At 39.0% G+C, this 17,428-nt stretch overlaps 1 pseudogene; it reads left to right on the top strand.

Annotated features, from left to right (window-relative positions):
* Positions 1 to 3,090: 3,090 nt before the first annotated feature.
* LOC140210188 (uncharacterized) lies at positions 3,091 to 4,240 on the top strand (annotated as a pseudogene).
* The last annotated feature ends 13,188 nt before the right edge of the window (positions 4,241 to 17,428 follow it).

Consider the following 17,428-nt stretch of genomic DNA (forward strand, 5'->3'; position numbering starts at 1 on the left):
CACCCCCTTGAAGGATACCCTCACGTCAGCCTGAGACACTGAAATCACAGGCTGTGGGAGTTCATGAAGATTCCTCCATGTTTTGACGGTCAAAGCGAGCATAAAAGGTGTTGATCTCCTCTGGAAGCAAAGTTCTGTTGTCACCTATGTTGCTTGATATTATGGCTCTGTAAAAATGAATGTACTATTTGCTCAGATGATCTGACGAGGGAGAAGTACGAAATGGTGCTGATCAAAAGGAGAAGGTATATTTTGGATGTTATGAACTTTTAGAATTTTAGAGGTAATCACAGAAAGATGATGGTCAACAAACAGATGTCATGACCCTCACAGTTTTGTGAATTGATCCTATAGATGTTTGAGAACACCTAGGGATCAACACATAGAATAAAAGGCCTGGAGAGAAAGGGGAGTATTTTGTTTCTAATTTCTAAACGTCGAGTTAATATCACTAGGGAATAGGAGTTCTGCTCCTCTGTCACTTACTAAATTCTGGAACATGTGAAGACACAGTTGTCAGACTTGGCATAACAAAATTATGGAATTCCCAAGGGTTAAGAAGTCAAGGAGGATATACTGTAGCTGTAGGGAGGATACAGGCTGGAGAAATTAGGGACCAGAAGCAAGGTATGAGCACAGGGAAATTTAAGTACAAAGATGAGAACTTTAAAAGCAAGGCAATGCTGGACCAGGGGTCAGTTGTTTGGGTTAGTGAGTGGAAAACAATGTTCACTTTTAAAAGTCAGAACAGAGCTTTGTTTGCAGCTGCAAGCCGGAGCATGAAATCATGGAATCTTTTGTTCATGATGATATGGCAATAGATTCTGAATGGAAATCTTTCGATTTGGTCTGTTTTCAGGGACTTTGACCTCAATTTGATTGTTAAAATATATTGCTTTTTTAAGAAAAGAATTTGCATAATTTAGGATCAGGAAAAATTAATTCCAGAAGTGTCTTTCCATCTGAACTTATTACATAGAAGGTGTACAGTCTTGGTCTTCAAGCGCCTCCAGTGTCACCCTGTAGCCTTGAGCTTTCTGTTTTGCTAAAGTATATAATATACAGAAAAATTTGAATTTCAGAACAAAGTAAACATTTGAAAAAATGTCATAAATTACCAATTAAAAATAAACTGTAGGAGCCATGTGTATACTGTGCTGAAAGTTTATTATGTGTATCATGGTAACTAGTCTTATATTATTGGATGCATCGTGACGGCGAAGGAAATGAGTTACATATTCATGCTTATTTCATGGCAGCTTATAGCTTGAGACTGTAGAGGTCATATCTTTGCTGACTGCTGAGATAACACTCAATAATGCTTAATTGTATGCCTGCTAATTGCTAATAAAGGATTGGAATAGAGAATTCGACTCTTTGGAGCAATCATTGGAGCCGTGGGTGTGTCACACAAGTATAACAACTCTGTGGGGTCACACACTGGTGGCAGTTGTTTTTGTTTGAATTTGGTTTCAATTTTGCCATTACAGTAAACATTTGATTTCTTATGTCAGTGAGTTTTCTTTTGCGAAGCCTAATTTTTATTTGTTTAGTATCCCAAAACGGTAATTACTCATTTCACATAATGGTTAATTTCACCAATATATTTTCCTTACTTTGAATATCTGTGTTTGTAATTTTCCATAGACTTCAGTCATTCAGAAAAGAAGGTGGAAATCCGTCCTCTTAAATTAACAGAAAAAACCCAAAGTCCTTGCCCTTCAAGTCTTCCATGTTTAGATTCTCCTATTCATTGCATATAATGTAACTATAAGCCATTTTACCTTGCCTGCTTCCACACCTACTGTGCTGCCACTTCATTTGCATAATTAATTTGCCATAACTTTGGTCTTACATACTTCAACTACCAGCTTATTCCTTGGTCTGGATGATTTTCATAAAGCCATGCTGTCACACCACATGGAAATAAGTTTTTTAGCCCATCCATTCTGCAATGTCCATCAAACACACATTTACATTAATCCTAGACAAATTTCACATCATTTTCCCCATACTTCCACTAATTCCTTCCAGATTCTACCACTTATCTGTACTCTGACAATTTACAGTGACCAATTAACCTACCACCATGCACTCCTTTGGGGTATAGTACGATACTGGAGCACCCAAAGGAATTCGAGAGAGAATGTGCAATCACCGTACAGATAGCACTTGAGGTCATCTTGAACATAGAGTTATTTCAGCTCATTAAATCAGCATTCCAGATCAGGGATTACCTTCATAATTGTTTTGTGTACAACACAGTTTCTCTCATAACCTGTACAATCATATCACTTCGTTGTCTACAGTATGCCACAGCATGCTAGTGGCTCCAATTCATTAGATGTTTGAGGAGATTTGGTATGTCACCAAACTGCAAATTTCTATAAGTAGACAGAAAACCCACTCTCAGATTTTTAGGAACAGATTCTTTGCCTCTTCAGTGAGGTTTCTGAACACTATTTTGTCATTCTTCTTTTACACTGTTTATTTATTTCTGTAACTTTTAGTAATTTTTATGCCTTGCATGGTACTGCTGCAAAACAACGAACTTCATGATGTATGCCTCTCTGACTGAAGACCTGCGACTAGTGGTGTGGTCCAGGGATTGTTTGTTGTTTGTCATCTATATCAACAATCTGGATGATAATGCGGAAAACTGGGTAAGCAAATTTGCAGCTGGCACCACGATTGGGGATGTAGTGGACAGTGAGGAAGGCTTGTAGTGGGATGTGGACCAGCTGGAAAAATGGGCTGAAAAATGGCAGATGGAATTTAATGCAGATAAGTCTGAGGTGTTGTACTTTGGGTGGACAAACCAGCATAGGAGTTAAGCCTGATTTATACTTCTACGTCAACACGATGCTGTAAGTTCTGCGTCGCCGCAAACCCTACGCAAAGCCGACGCGGAGCCCTACACGAGAGCCTGCATTGCTGCGACGCGCACCTCTCCCAAAATGTAACTGTGCGTCGCAACAACGCAAACTGTAAGAACTGTGATTGGTCCACTTGGAAATCGCATTTCCTCCTACGTATTTCCGCTACAGTGCTCTTTTCCGCCTTTTCACAATTGAGAGAGAAGTGTGGAAAATGGACCATAACGAGGAGAGGTTAATGGAGGAAGTCTGAAAATATGTACATTTGTACGACTCCTCGTCACCATACTATAAAGACTGCCAGATGGCATCAAATTTATGGAATTAAATTTCCAAAAACATGTGTCTGAATGTCACGGAATGCACAAAGAGATGGAAGAACTTGAGGGACAAGTACGTCCGCGCCCGGAAAAAACTCTCCAAGAAGAGTGGGGACCTAGGCGGAAAAAAATACCGGTGTTTTATTTGCCTCTTTCTTGGCTGGCACCACATATTAAGCACCGGGAAACAGAGTCAAATTATGACGATAGCAAGGTAAATATAACATGCTGTTTGTATCATAAACATTCCTGTTGTGGTGCTTAGGCTAGCTAGCAAGCTAGTTGTAAACACGACATATTGATTTGCGCAAAGATAATTCTTCCATGAAAGAGAAATGCATTACGTAATAGGCTTTAATTGTACCTGGCTTGCTCATAAAGCAATAACCAGTATTCTGCCAATGTAGGCATATGCCGATTTCCCTTTTTGACAGCTCTGCCAATCTGTGTACAGACACTGAATACATATATTACCTGTATGTATAATAACAAAGACTAACAAACTATTTGCAAGTTCTTTCATAATCACAGGATGGAAATGATTCACCCTCAGGGTTGTCCAACTCCTCAGTTGCTGAGGAAAACCAACAACCAGACATTCCATCTCCAAGTGCAGAATCATCATCAAGTAGTGAGCCAGCTCCTCTGGCCCCCGCGCCAGCTCCTCTGCCCCCGGCCCAGTTCCTCTGCCCCCGCCCAGCTCTTCTGCCCCCCACGCCAGCTCCTCTGCCCCCCCCGTGCCAGCTCCTCTACCCCCCTGCACCGGCTCCTCTGACCCCCAGCCCAAGGATATCACAGAGGAAGAGGAAAGGACGTGATGACTGGTTTCAGCAGCAGTTTGCCCAGTTGGATGAACGTAGGGTGGGACTGGAACCAAGACTGCTGAACGAAAATGATGAGGTCTCCAGGTTTGTGCAAACACTTGCTGATATGCTGCGGAGGCTGCCAGAGGAGCACAGGGCACAGACAATGTTTGATATCCACAAACTGCTACTTGAGAGGCAGCAGGAGAAACAATCTATTATGTTTTCCTTTTTCATGTAACACTTTGCACCTTGTATAATGTTGTGCATGGTATTGCAAATAAATAAAAACTTGACTTTATAACAGGTCTTTATTTTTTTATTCGAACAGCTACATTTTATTTCTATGTTCATTTATTGTACGTCCTTACAATTTACTGATTAAGTTGGCCATGACACACTATTTTGTTCTGCCATGGTAAAAATCCCTGTGGTGATTGAAAGAAGGCTATCAGGTCATTCCGTGCACCAAGGGCAGCTCTGGTGAAACGGCGCCTTGAAAGGTAATGAGGATCTACAGGTGCCAAAAGATTCGTGTCCCCTGCCACCACCCTGCGCCACTCACCTGGCTGAGGTGACCCTGTGGCGTCTGAGTCTGCAGAATTAGCAGGGATGTATCTGCTCACAGGAGTGTTGGCTTCATCAGTGTAGACGAGGAGGCTGTGTAGAGCGATACAGGCTTTGACAATGTTCACTGCTTTGTCAGGCAGAAATTCTAGTGGGCGACCGAGGATTCTCCACCTTGCCACCAAAATGCCAAATGTGTTCTCAATCACCCACCTGGCTCTGGAGTGATGGTAGTTATACTTCTGCTTTTCCATGGTCATATTCATCCTTATGTAGTAAAACATAAAAGATAAAACTCAGTATTAATAAATAGCAAATTATTGTGTGCCAATGTAGCTGTGATCACTACAAACATTTAAGGGTATATATATATATATATATATATATATATATATATATATATATAAAATCACACAAAGCAAGCAGTATTACTAAAAATGAAATGAAATTAATTTTCATGGAATTTAATGTCTCTGACATACCTGGAAAGGGTCGAATGAGATTGCTGTGTAGGGGGAAAGCAGCATCACCAACGATTACATGTGGGATTTTGACTCCTGTTCCTGGAAGATTGGCTGGTGGGGGCAGGTTCAGTTTGTGTTCAAGCAGCAAAGAACCAAATCTGCTCTCCCTGAAGATGCCCTCGTCACTTTCATGTCCGTATCCCCCTACATCCACCATGGTAAACCGATATCTGGCGTCGTAGACAGCCATCAGGACAATGGAGTATGCGGCCTTGTAGTTGTAGTAGTCGCTCCCGGCGTGCGGCAGTGCCTTGATGTTCACATGTTTTCCGTCTATACTGCCGACACAGTTTGGAAAGTTCCATAGTCGCCAAAAATCAGCAGCAATAGCTTCCCATTGTGCGACTGAAGGGCAGGGAAGGAACTCTGGCTGCAAGACTTTCCATAAAGCTGTACGGAGCTCTGAAATTATGGAGGACACCGTACTTGACGCCAGTTTGTAGGTAGCTGCTACAGCCTGCTGAGTTGCACCAGAAGCAAGAACTCAGAGGGTGATTACCAGTCTCTGAGTAATGTCTATAGGCATACTGTGTATGTATACTGTCTATAGGCACAGTGATGTGAAATAAGTGGTTTAAGACAATGAACCAAATCGTCAAACCTACCTACTGACATCCGAAAATATTTAAAATGCATCTCCTCATCTATGTCTCTCAGTAACCGGACAAGCATAGTAAATTCGCTCTCCTTCTGTCTCAATCTGTTCAATGGTCATACACACCATCTCCTCCAACGTCTTTGCTCTTTACTGTGTTGCTGTAAATTCAATAAAAGTAGCTCTTGTTTGACATTTATAAGCTCCAATTCCAACACGATGCGCTAAGTCGCCATTTTGTTTCAACAAGTAGAAACACAACACAGTGGCATAGAAACCACGCCACCAACTAGCGGTTTGGCGGTGAATTGCAGAGCGACACAGACACACCAACGCACGAGTATAAATGCTTACAACATGCGTAAACCACTTGCGTATGTTACGGCATCGTGTTGATGCAGAAGTATAAACCAGGCTTTACATGGTGAGATGTGGGCACTGAGGAATGCGGTAGAATAGAGGCAGCTGGGCATAGAGATCTGTAATTCCTTGAAAGTGGCATCACAGGTAGATAGGTTGTAAAGAGAGCTTTAGGTAGAGAGCTTTTGGCACATTGGCCTTCATAAATCAAAGTACTGAGTGCAGGATTAGGGATGTTATGTTAAGGTTGTATAAGACATTGGTGAAGCCTAAGTTGGAGTATTGTGTGCAGTTCTGATCACCTACTTATAGGAAAAATACCAATAAAATTGAAAGAGTACAGAGAAAATTAACATGGATGTTGCTGGGTCTTGAGAACCTGAGTTATAGATAAAGGTTGAATAGGTTAGGACAATTTTCCCTGGAGTGTAGGAATATGAGGAGGGATTTGACAGGGGTATACAGAATTGAAGGGTACAGACAGGATAAGTGCAAGTAGGCTTTTTCCACTAAGGTTGCAGGGAGACTAGAACTGGATGTCATGGGTTAAGGTTGAAAGGTGAATGATTAAGGGAACCATGAGGAGGAACCTCTTCATTCATAGGGTAGTGAGTGTAGAACAAGCCACCAGCAGAAGTGGTGACTGCGGGTTTGATTTCACCACTGAAGAGAAGCTTGGATAAGTAAATGGTTGGAAAAGGTAAGGACAGGTATAGTGCAGGTACAGGTCAATGGGACTAGGTTAAATAGTTCACCATGGACAAATGGGCCAAAGGACCTGCTTCTGTGCTGTAGTACTCTATGATGATGAGTGAAAACAAATCTCTATGCAGGGGTGGAAGGCAAATGAAGTAATAAGATCTTAATCCTCTGTTTTAAGTCAATAAGATCAAAATCCATGACATTTCTGTGACACCGTGCATCTCATGTTAACTATGTTTTAATGATCTCCATGCAAGATATGCTCTGAGTTATCCTGACAAAGTAACATAGCACTGAAAGCAAAATCGAGAGTGCATGAAATACCCAACCTCCCGTACTAGCTACGCTGCAGTGGCTTCCTGTATCATTCAGAATTGATTTTGAAGTTTTCCTGTTTTCAAAGTTTTTAATGGTTTGGGACTGGAGTACATCACCAAATCGTTTTCATTTTACAACCCTACTCGAGCTCTTAGGTCTTCTTCGCTGGTCTCTTGCATTTAAACAATTTCCCTCAAGATATATTTGGCAAGTCAGCTTTTTTGAACTACTCTCCTGTAACTCCAAAGCATAAAAATTAATTAAAAGAGAAACAAAAGAGCTGGGTATCACATGGTGGCCTGACGACATTTGCCATTTATGTATCTTTACATATAACCTACAGTGCATTATGTAAACAATAAAGAATACTTAATCAAATAATGAATTTAGAATATTATTAAAATATTATTGAAATAGTAAATACACAACACACTTCCCTGCTTATATAGATTGCATCTCAATTAATAACACATGGTATAGTATCATACAACTATTGTCTCAACTTCCACAGCACAGTGAATTTTAAATTGTCCCATTCATGCCTAAAGATTTAATTGCTATGGATGCCGTCCTGACAGGGGGGGTCACTGCCTGGCATGAGACTCGCAGCTGCAAAACAATCTGGGGCCTCCATGGTACTGACTCTCTGAGCACCTTTATCCTTCTTTTCTTGGCTTTTCTTTCTGGATCTACTTCAATCCCTTTCTTTTTCTTTCTCACTATCCTTCTCTCTTTCACGTCTTTCTGTTTCTTACATTCTTTCTCTCTATCTCTTCACTCCTTTTCAACTTCTTGCCATTCTTTTTCTCACTTTCCATCTTCTTCTTTCTAGGAAGTGCATCTTGATCTTGGAAAGGTGCATTTATTTCACTGGAGAACTCTCTTTTTAATCTTTCTATTGCTCCCTTTCCAATCTGATCTCTCCTCTTGGTTTTCTCATCCACAATGTCATCTGACAAATTCTCAGTTTTCATTTTTTTGTAATTTATTTTTTATTGAATTTCATCATCAAACATTTCCATAAGATGTATTTCAGATACTGTACATATATATCATATAATCATATCTGTCACAAATCTCTACATAATATTTATCTGAGGTATACACATAGAAAGGAGAGGAAAGAAAGAACAATCGAAAGAAGAAAACTATGTATAGAGTAGGGAGTGATCTTTTTTTACAACATATTCATTGAATTGTGAGAATAAAATCAGGCCTATGAGGTGTTATGTAGTTAAACCATTTTTTCCAGTATGAATAAAATTTTTCCAACTTAAGGTTAACAGATGCTGTTATCTTCTCCATTTTGTAAATGCCCATTGTAATTTCCATCCACACATTTAAAGTTGGGCTCTCCTGTGATAACCATTTCCTGGTAAGGTTCTTTTTACCAGCCACCAGCAGTACATTCATTGAATATTTATCTCTTTTCAACCATTCTTGAGGTATATACCCAAAATATATGGTCTTACTCTCTAAGGGAATTTCACACTTAAAGATGTCTTGTAGGGCATTATGTATCCTACTCTAATATTCTTTGATAACGGGGCATTCCCAGAAAATATGATAATGATTTGCATTCTGATTTCCACAATTTCTCCAGCAAACAGGGAGGTTACTATCATAATGGGATTTCTGAGAGGGTGTAATAAAATATCTTACCAAGTTTTTCCACCCAGACTCCCTCCATTTCTGTGAACTGGTACACTTCTGTTGATAGCTCCATATTGTCCAGTCTTCCTCAAATATTATGATCCCTCCTTCCTTCTCCCATTTTGATTTAATGTATGAAGTCGAATGTGTTTTAAGATTTGACAAACCCTAACACACGCTTTAAATTATTCTACTACCATTGTCTGAATTATATGCTTTTGTAAATAGCTCTATCAGACATGTACTTGCCTTGGTTACATCTTTAACCATCCTATTAACATACAGTAGCATCTGTAAATACCAGTAAAAGTCTTGTTTTTCTAATAAGTGTTTCTCTTTGAGCATTTCAAAACTGAACAGTGTTCCTTCTTTCATTATATTGCAAATAGCTGTTATTCCTTTAGCTGTCCAGTCCTTAAATCTAGCATCCAGTTTATTTGGCGTAAAATCTGAGTCATATGCACACCATTTAATAATTGTAATGTCTCTCTCTAGTTTATATTCTTTTATAATAGTTTTTCATATTTTAAGAGTCCATTTCACCCATGGGTTGTCAATATTATTTATGTAACTTTGTGGGTTGTTATCAGACAAAATTGCCTGTATGGGGATGGAAAGTATCCTTTCCTCAATGTTCTTCCATTGAGTGTCACATGATGGGATGCACCAGTATATCACGGCTCTCAACTGTGCTGCAAAATAATAATCTCTAAGAAAAGGTAGGCCCATCCCCACTTTTCCTTGGCTAATTGCAAAGTTTTGAGATGAACCCTAGGCCTTTTACCTTGCCATATATATCTTGATAGCATCTTGTTTCATTCATTGAATTGATTTTGGTTAATCTCTATTGATAAAGTCTGAAAAAGATATAATAGTCTGGGCAGTATATTCATTTTAATAGATCCAATCCTTGAACTGAGACCAAGAAAAGGAATTAGGTTCCATCTTGTTATATCTTCCTTGATTTTTTTATATATAGGCTGATAATTGCATTCTGATAATTTTGCCAAATCTTTTGGCATAATAATGCCCAAATATTAGTTTGCCATGCCCAAGGATATCTACTTTCAATTTCTCTTGGTGGGTTATAGTTGCATGAAAGTAGTTGGGTTTTATCTATGTTGATCTTGTATCCTGATAATTGGCCATATCGTTCAAAGGATTGCATCAATTCAGGTAAACAGTATGTTGGTTGCCCTAGATAGATCAAAATGTCATCCGTGTTACAGGCCAATTTATGCTCTGTCCCTTTAATAGTAATTCCCCTGATATCTTCATTTTGTCTGATGTATTGAGCTAATGGTTCCAGATATAATGCGAAGAGTAGCGGTGACCATGCACAACTCTGTCTCATGCCCCTTTCGAGGGTAAAACTATTTGATAAATGTCCATTGATTTTAATCCTGGCAGTAGGATTGTCGTATAGTGCCTGTATAGTTTTAATAATTGTGTCATGTAGACCAAATCTATGTAAAACTCTGTAAAGAAAATTCCAATTAACCGAATTAAATGTGTTTTCAGTGTCCACGCTTATCACTATTGCTTCAATTTCATTTTTTTTATATGATCCATAATGTGAAGTGTCCTTTGTATATTGTCTTGTGTTTGGTGTTGTTGTATAAAACCTGTCTCATCATTATGTATCAGTGTGGGTAGAAACTCTTCTAATCGTTTGGCCAGGATGGAGGTAAATATCCTATAATCCACATTAAGAACAGATATTGGTCTAAATGACCCACATTCCATTTTATCCTTGCCTTCTTTTAGTATAGCTGAGATTATCGCCTCCTTCCAGCTGGGTGGCATTTGCACCTTTCTTAGGGCCCAGTTCAGTGTGGGGAGTAAAACAGGAATTAACTCACTTCTAAACTCTTTATACCACTCCGCCATATATCCATCTGATCCTGGTGACTTGCTTAATTTAAGCCTACTAACTGCAGTTTTTAGTTCAGCTTCAGTTATGTCAGCAGTCATCGTTCTATTTTGATTTTGCTTAAAGTGGGTAACTCTATAGAATTCAGGAAGGTGTCAATTTGGGTTATGCTTCCCCCTGGAACTTTGGAATATAGAGTTTTGTAAAACATTTCAAAAGCTTCTTGAATTTCACTTAACTTATTTTTTTTTATCACTTTTGCTCTTGGATCCCTAATTCTATGAATTGTATTTTCTGCTATCTTTTCTTTCAGTTTCCACGCCAGTATTTTCATAGATTTCGATCCACTTTCATAGTGTCTCTGTTTCAGAAACATTAAATTTTTTCTAATTTCTTGTGTAGCTGAACTATTAATTCCATTCCTAATTTTTAAAATTTCCTCTAGTGCCAAACTCAATTTGTGTTTTTTTCTAGTTCCTTCAGCTTATTTTGTAATTCCTCTAATGTTTTATTCCTTATCATTTTCTTATATGAAGATACCACAATAATTTTCCCTCTTAAGACGGCCTTCAGAATATCCCATAGAATGGGAGGTAAAATCTCTCCATTATCATTGATTTCTAATTAAAGCCCAGTTTCTTATTTAATTTGTTCCTTAAAATAGGGATCATTGAGTAGACTTGAATTTAGTTTCCAAATAGTATTCTTTGGTTGTAGGTCAAAATCAACAGATAAATATACAGGTGCATGGTCACTTACATCTATTGTCCCAATTCCACAGGTGATTATTTTGTCTCTATCTTTTCCAAATGTTATGAAATAGTCTATTTTTGTATATACGGAATGGGGGGCAGAATAATAAGTGTAATTCCTTCTGTCGGGGAAAAAGGTTCCTCCATATATCAATTAGACCAACATCCTTAAAAAGAGTGTTAACTTTCTTATGTAAGGACTTTGTTTCATAAGTTTTTCTACTGGAAGGTCTAACTTTGGTTGTAATTGTAAATTTAAGTCTCCCCCACATATGAACAGACCTTCTGTTTCCGTTACCATAATATTAGTAATTTTCTAGAAGAAACTAACATCACTTCCTGGGGGTGCGTATATATTCAACAAAGTAACTGGATTTCCATCTATATTCCTCCTTACCAAAATATATCTGCCCTCCTTATTTCAAATATTTTTTCAAAATTTAGCTTGCTTGAGATGAGAATAGCAGCCTCTCTTCTATGTCCTGATTTATATGAGGAGAAAAACAAATTAGTGAAGCCCATTCTCTTTAATTTTCCATGCTGATTATCACTTAAGTGAGATTCCAGTAAATATATTACATGGGCTTGTTCTTTTTTCATTTTTGATAGAATTTTACTGTGCTTGACTGGATTCAACAGCCCATTGACATTATAAGAAATGAATTTTACTTTGTCCTTAGCCATGTGTATTTATCTGTTAGTATATCATTGAAATTTGTAGAATATAACTTAATCGATCTACTCCCTGAACAAGTAAGAGCCAAGAAATGCAAATAATAAAAAAAGGTAATGAAGGTGTGGTTCCAAGGCTGGGGTCTCTAGATGACCCTGGGTTGAGCTAGAAGAAACGTCTTGCCGTGGGGGATAGCCCCTCCTACCTGTGAGTTGAGGGCCCCCACTGCAGTACCTATAAAAGTAAGTTAAAAAATCTATGTCCATTACACAGAAATGATTTCCCTGTGTATTCATCCCATGTATATATTCTCATTTAGGTGGGGAAAAAGGAATGAATGAATGAATTTCAAAAAAATTGAGTAATATAAAATCCATATTATAATACGTATTTCTCGAGATAGGTATATCGCCGTCTATTTTTGATTCCGTTTAGTTTATCAGCACTTTTAAAGCTAGCCAAACTTATGGCTCTTCTGGAGGAGGTGAGGGCTGTCTTCAGAGAACTCACAGTCTCTTCCTAATGTCCTTCTCTCGTCCTCCTCCCGTTCCCTGCTTTCTCGGTTCTCTTACTATTTCCCAAGCAGATCGGGATAACTGCTCAGCCAGACTTCCCCTTGGTTTGACCACGCTAATGGGCAGTCCTCTGTTATTCATGTCTGTAGTTGCCTCTTCCACTGTCTGATATAGCTGTATCCCTTCTTGGTAAAATACCTTCAGTTTAACAGGGTACGGGGTTTGGAATTTAATCTTTTCTTGCTTTAATATTCGTTTTGCTTTGGAATATTCTTTCCGTTTCTGTAGGTCCGCCGGGGGGTAATCATGATCGAAGTATATTAACTTCCCGTTCCAAAAAAAATCTTCTTACCCCAGGCCCTTCGTAGAATCTCTGCCTTGCTCTTGAGTTGAAGGAATCTAAGTACTATTGAGTGCAGCTTACTTCCTCTGTCTCCAGGAGGCCGCGGGACGAGTGAACGATGCGCCCTCTCAATTTCAATCTCCATAGTCGGGGGAATCTCCAGCGCTTCCCACAGCAGCTTTTCTACAAAGTCTATCATCCCATCGACATTCCCTCCACTCCTTCGGGAACATTATAAATCCTGATATTTTTCCGTCACGATCTTCCCTCCTGGTCAAGCAATTTACTTTCCTGTTGATTTAATATCTTTATCGTCTTACTTAGTATCTGTTCCATGTTTTACACGCGATCTTTCACCTTCTGCATTCAAGTCTCTGCCACCACCATTTTCTGACTGATGTTGGCGAGCTCTGACTTTATATCATTGAGTTGCTGTTTTATATCTTTTTAGACTTCCCTTATCTCTTCCAGAATCCTTATCATATTTGCCGCTTCGCCTGCACGAGGCCCAGCGTCAGCCTCGCCGCCACGTGCCAGTGTAGGAGAGCCGCACGCTGTACCTCTCTTTTCCGTAGGCTCCGCAGTGATGCTTTATTTATCCCCATTCTTTATCCCCATTCTTGCTCCCCTTATCAATTCAGATATTTTCGAGAGATCTTATATTTAGTAGTAGTAGTAGTAGTAGTAGTAGTCATAATAGATCCCGGGGGAAATTGGTTTTTGTTTGATGGATTAACGGGGCAAAATATGCGTTTTTCCAGAGGAGCTGTTGATTTAAGCTGCCATTCTGGATGATGTCATCACTGGAACCCCAATCCTCAGTCTTCATATCTCCATTGACTCCTTTCTTTTTGGCCTTCCATTCATCTAGCTGGACTTTGATTCTACTTTTACAAGCGGAATTCTGTCTCCCACTTGAAGTTCATGGGATAACTTTAATGCAAGTAGAGTAGATTGATTCTTTATACTCAGAAAAGCCAAATGCTTGAAATTCCTGTAACTCAGTTCCAGCCTAAACCCAAGCAACATCTTGCAAGCAACTGCCTGATTAACATACCAGAGGCTCTCTCATATACCGTATGTTACCTGCAAAAACTGTTGTGGTTGGACCCCACTTTAGTCACTTTCACACTTCCTCTAAGCAGCGTGGTTCTTCGTTGGTCCAATATGTTTTCCAACCTGAGGCACGGAGGTTGGCACACACATCTGTTTGCCATGTGTTAGGCAATGGTACACGATGACATATTAGCATGAAGACATCTAATATCTTTCTTAATTCACTTTCAGTTGACTCTGTTGCAGGGGATACGGCATGCAAATGCTGAAGGGATCTCCAATCAAGTTGCAGTTGTCTCAGCCACTCACATCCCCACAATGCTGGCCCTCCTATTGTTACCACATCTAAGCCCAATGTGACATGTTGGCTATTGTATTTCACTGCAATTAATGTCATTCCCATGGAAGTTATCATTACTCCAGTGTAAGTTCTTAGTTGGGCATCTGTATACTTCAGTTCAGTATCTTTGAAATGCCATTCAAAATCGTTTTGTGGAATGACTGGAATAGCTGAACCAGTGTCCAATATCATTTTTAGTTATTTGTCATTTACTTCTTGTGTCAGCTATATTGCTTGTCTCTCATTAGTTTTCACATTGTAAATCTCAAGCCAACCAGTCCTCTGTCAGATTTGTCATCAACAGCATGCAGATTAGTGCTCTTTTTGAAACTGTTACTTGACTTTTGATCTTTTTTCCCTGTGCGGTCCAGATATTTTGTCTGCCCAATATGCACTTTGTATGTGTCCTACTTTGTTGCAAGTTTTGCCTTTAAAACCGCATTGGTCTGTTGCATGTGAGCCTGTGCTACAATGGTAACACAATTTGTTTGGTTAGGCCAGTTTCTGTTTAGATGATGCAATTTTGTTCACTCTCACTTACATTCTTTACTGCAATTCAATCGTGACTCCGTTGCTGTTTCCATTGAAACAGTGTTTTCCACTGATCTTTTAAATGTAAGTTGTGCTTCAGTTGGAAACTATTTTTGAATGCTTTCTTGTAAGAATCCACAGACTAAACTACCTCTCAGTACATCATTAAGCCCATCATTGAACTGACAATGCTTAGACAACTTCTTAAGTTCAACCACGTATGCTGAAGTTGACTCCCATCTTTTTGATTCTGCTTATGAAAACTAAAGTGTTCTGCAATCAACAATGGTTTCACCTCCAAATGTTCCTGCATTACTTTCATGGTATCAGCAAAACTCATTTTGGCTGATTTGGATGGGGCAGTTAAACTTCAATTCAAACTGTATGCCTTTAAACCCAATGCAAAATCACCATTAATTTCTCATCAGTGATTCCACTTACTTTGAAACGCTGCTCAATTAGCTGAATATACACGAGCCAGTTATCCACTGTATAATTGTATGCATCTATCTTTCCAATGTAGCCAGCCATTTCTGCTCTTTTTTTTATTTATGATCATCACCCAGTATTTACTCTTTATGAAAGAAACAGTTCTTTATTTCTCACGAACCAATCAAAAACATACTTTATAGACAAATGTCTGGACCATTTAAAAAAATCTTTCACAGGAGAGGCACATGTTCTCTGTACTTTCACAGTGTTGTCTCTTTTATCCCGAGTAACATGGCAGACTCAATTCGCTACATGCTTCAAAGTGGTCTGATGCTCTGCGAACAATCCTCCGAATTCCCCAGCTCTGACATATTTTCATTCAAACATAAAAATTCCTGTGTGATTGGCTCAACACTCAACTGCAAACAAATAAATCAGAGCTTTCAGCAATATATAGCTGAAAATTTATCCAATATAGAGCTCAGAGGAAAAAATCACTCTTTACTGAGAATTGAAACCTAAGAATTATGTGTTAAGAGCTGAAGATATAAAGGATTATTGTCTAAAAAGTCAATTGTGTAACATTCTTGGTTAAAGTCCTTCCAGTGGTTTATCTTTATTCATTTAACTTATAGAACATTTAATTTCAGAGACAGAAAATATGAAAGGAGATTGTTATTGTTAGTGCTTATTGAGAAGTCAGAAACAAACACAGTTCATGTTAGAGATTTGTACAAATCGATACAATGATCACCTACAAATAGTTGTAGTGATCACTTATCTGTACGTAATGGGCATGGAGAGGACTGATTATTTTTTGACAGCTAGTGAAAGAGGCCTGTTTCACTGCAATGGTCTTTCTAATTAGAGTAAAAACCACTGAGAGCTGGTGGTATGGAAAAATAATGGTGAATGCTGTTTAGGGATACATTGTAGAATGGCTTCCAGTATATTACTAGCCTCTTTGTAAGATGGGGCAGGGTAGTGGCAGTGATTAGCTTTATAATGTGCTTCAGATCTACACAAGATTAGTGGCCACTTTATTAGGTACACCTGTACACCTGCTTGTTAATCAGCCAATCATGTGGCAGCAACTTAATGCTTAAAAGCATGCAGACATGGTCAAGAGGTTCAGTTGTTGTTCATCAGAATGGGGAAGAAATATGACCTAAGTGACTTGGAACCCAGAATGATTCTTGAAGGCAGATATTGTGTTTTGTGTATCTCAGAAGCTGCTGATCTCTTGGGATTTTCACACACAGCAGTCTCTAGAGCTTACAGAGAATGGTGCGAAAAACAAAAAAGACATCCAGTGAGCAGCCATTCTGTGGGCAGAAACGCTTTGTTAACGAGAGAGGTCAGGGGAGAATTGCCGGACTGACTTAAGCTGACAGGAAGGCAACAGTGACCCAAATAATCAAGCGTTACTACAGTGATGTACAAAAAAGTATTCTTGAGTGCACAACATGTCGAACCTTGCTGTAGGTGGGCTACAGCAGCAGAAGACCACACTGGGTTCTACTCCTGTACCTGATAAAGTGGTCACTGACCGTAGGTACTTGATAAGCAAGACTATCAAAGTTTATCACTAAAAGAAAAGAAGTTGAAGTTAAAATCTGTTAGCCACAAACTGATTGAATGCTGGTGCAGGCTTGAGGGGCCAGGCAACCTATTTCTGCTCCTATGTTTGTTCACATAACATAACAATGAGCTACTTCAGTTAACCACAACTGAGCACCTCACTAGACCACAAGTGGCCATTTAATTATAAAGCAGCGGACCACATTATTATATGGTAAGCAACCAAATTATTATACAGCAGCTGACCACATTAAGAGCTGCTGGCCACATTACATAATAACTGGCCGCCTCATTATGTAGAGGCTGGATATGTCACTATACAACAATCAGCCACATTACTATGCTGTGGCTGATCACCTTACTGTACAAAGGTTAGCGTCTGTCTTGGTACCCTCTCTGTCTCATTCACTCATTGAGATATTGGAGTATAGATGGTAATATAGACTTTGGGATCTTAATTTACAAAGGAATATGCATTGTGCAAAACAATATTTCTCCATTGTGATTACTACATCTCAGGCAAGTAGCTTCTCCCAGAAGGAAGGTAGAATATCTCTGGAAGCCACCGTGCTGAAACATTTTGAGAGAAGATAGACCAATATTATATACATTTA

This window comes from Mobula birostris, chromosome 15, assembly GCF_030028105.1.
Source record: "Mobula birostris isolate sMobBir1 chromosome 15, sMobBir1.hap1, whole genome shotgun sequence".
Lineage (NCBI taxonomy): Eukaryota > Metazoa > Chordata > Chondrichthyes > Myliobatiformes > Myliobatidae > Mobula > Mobula birostris.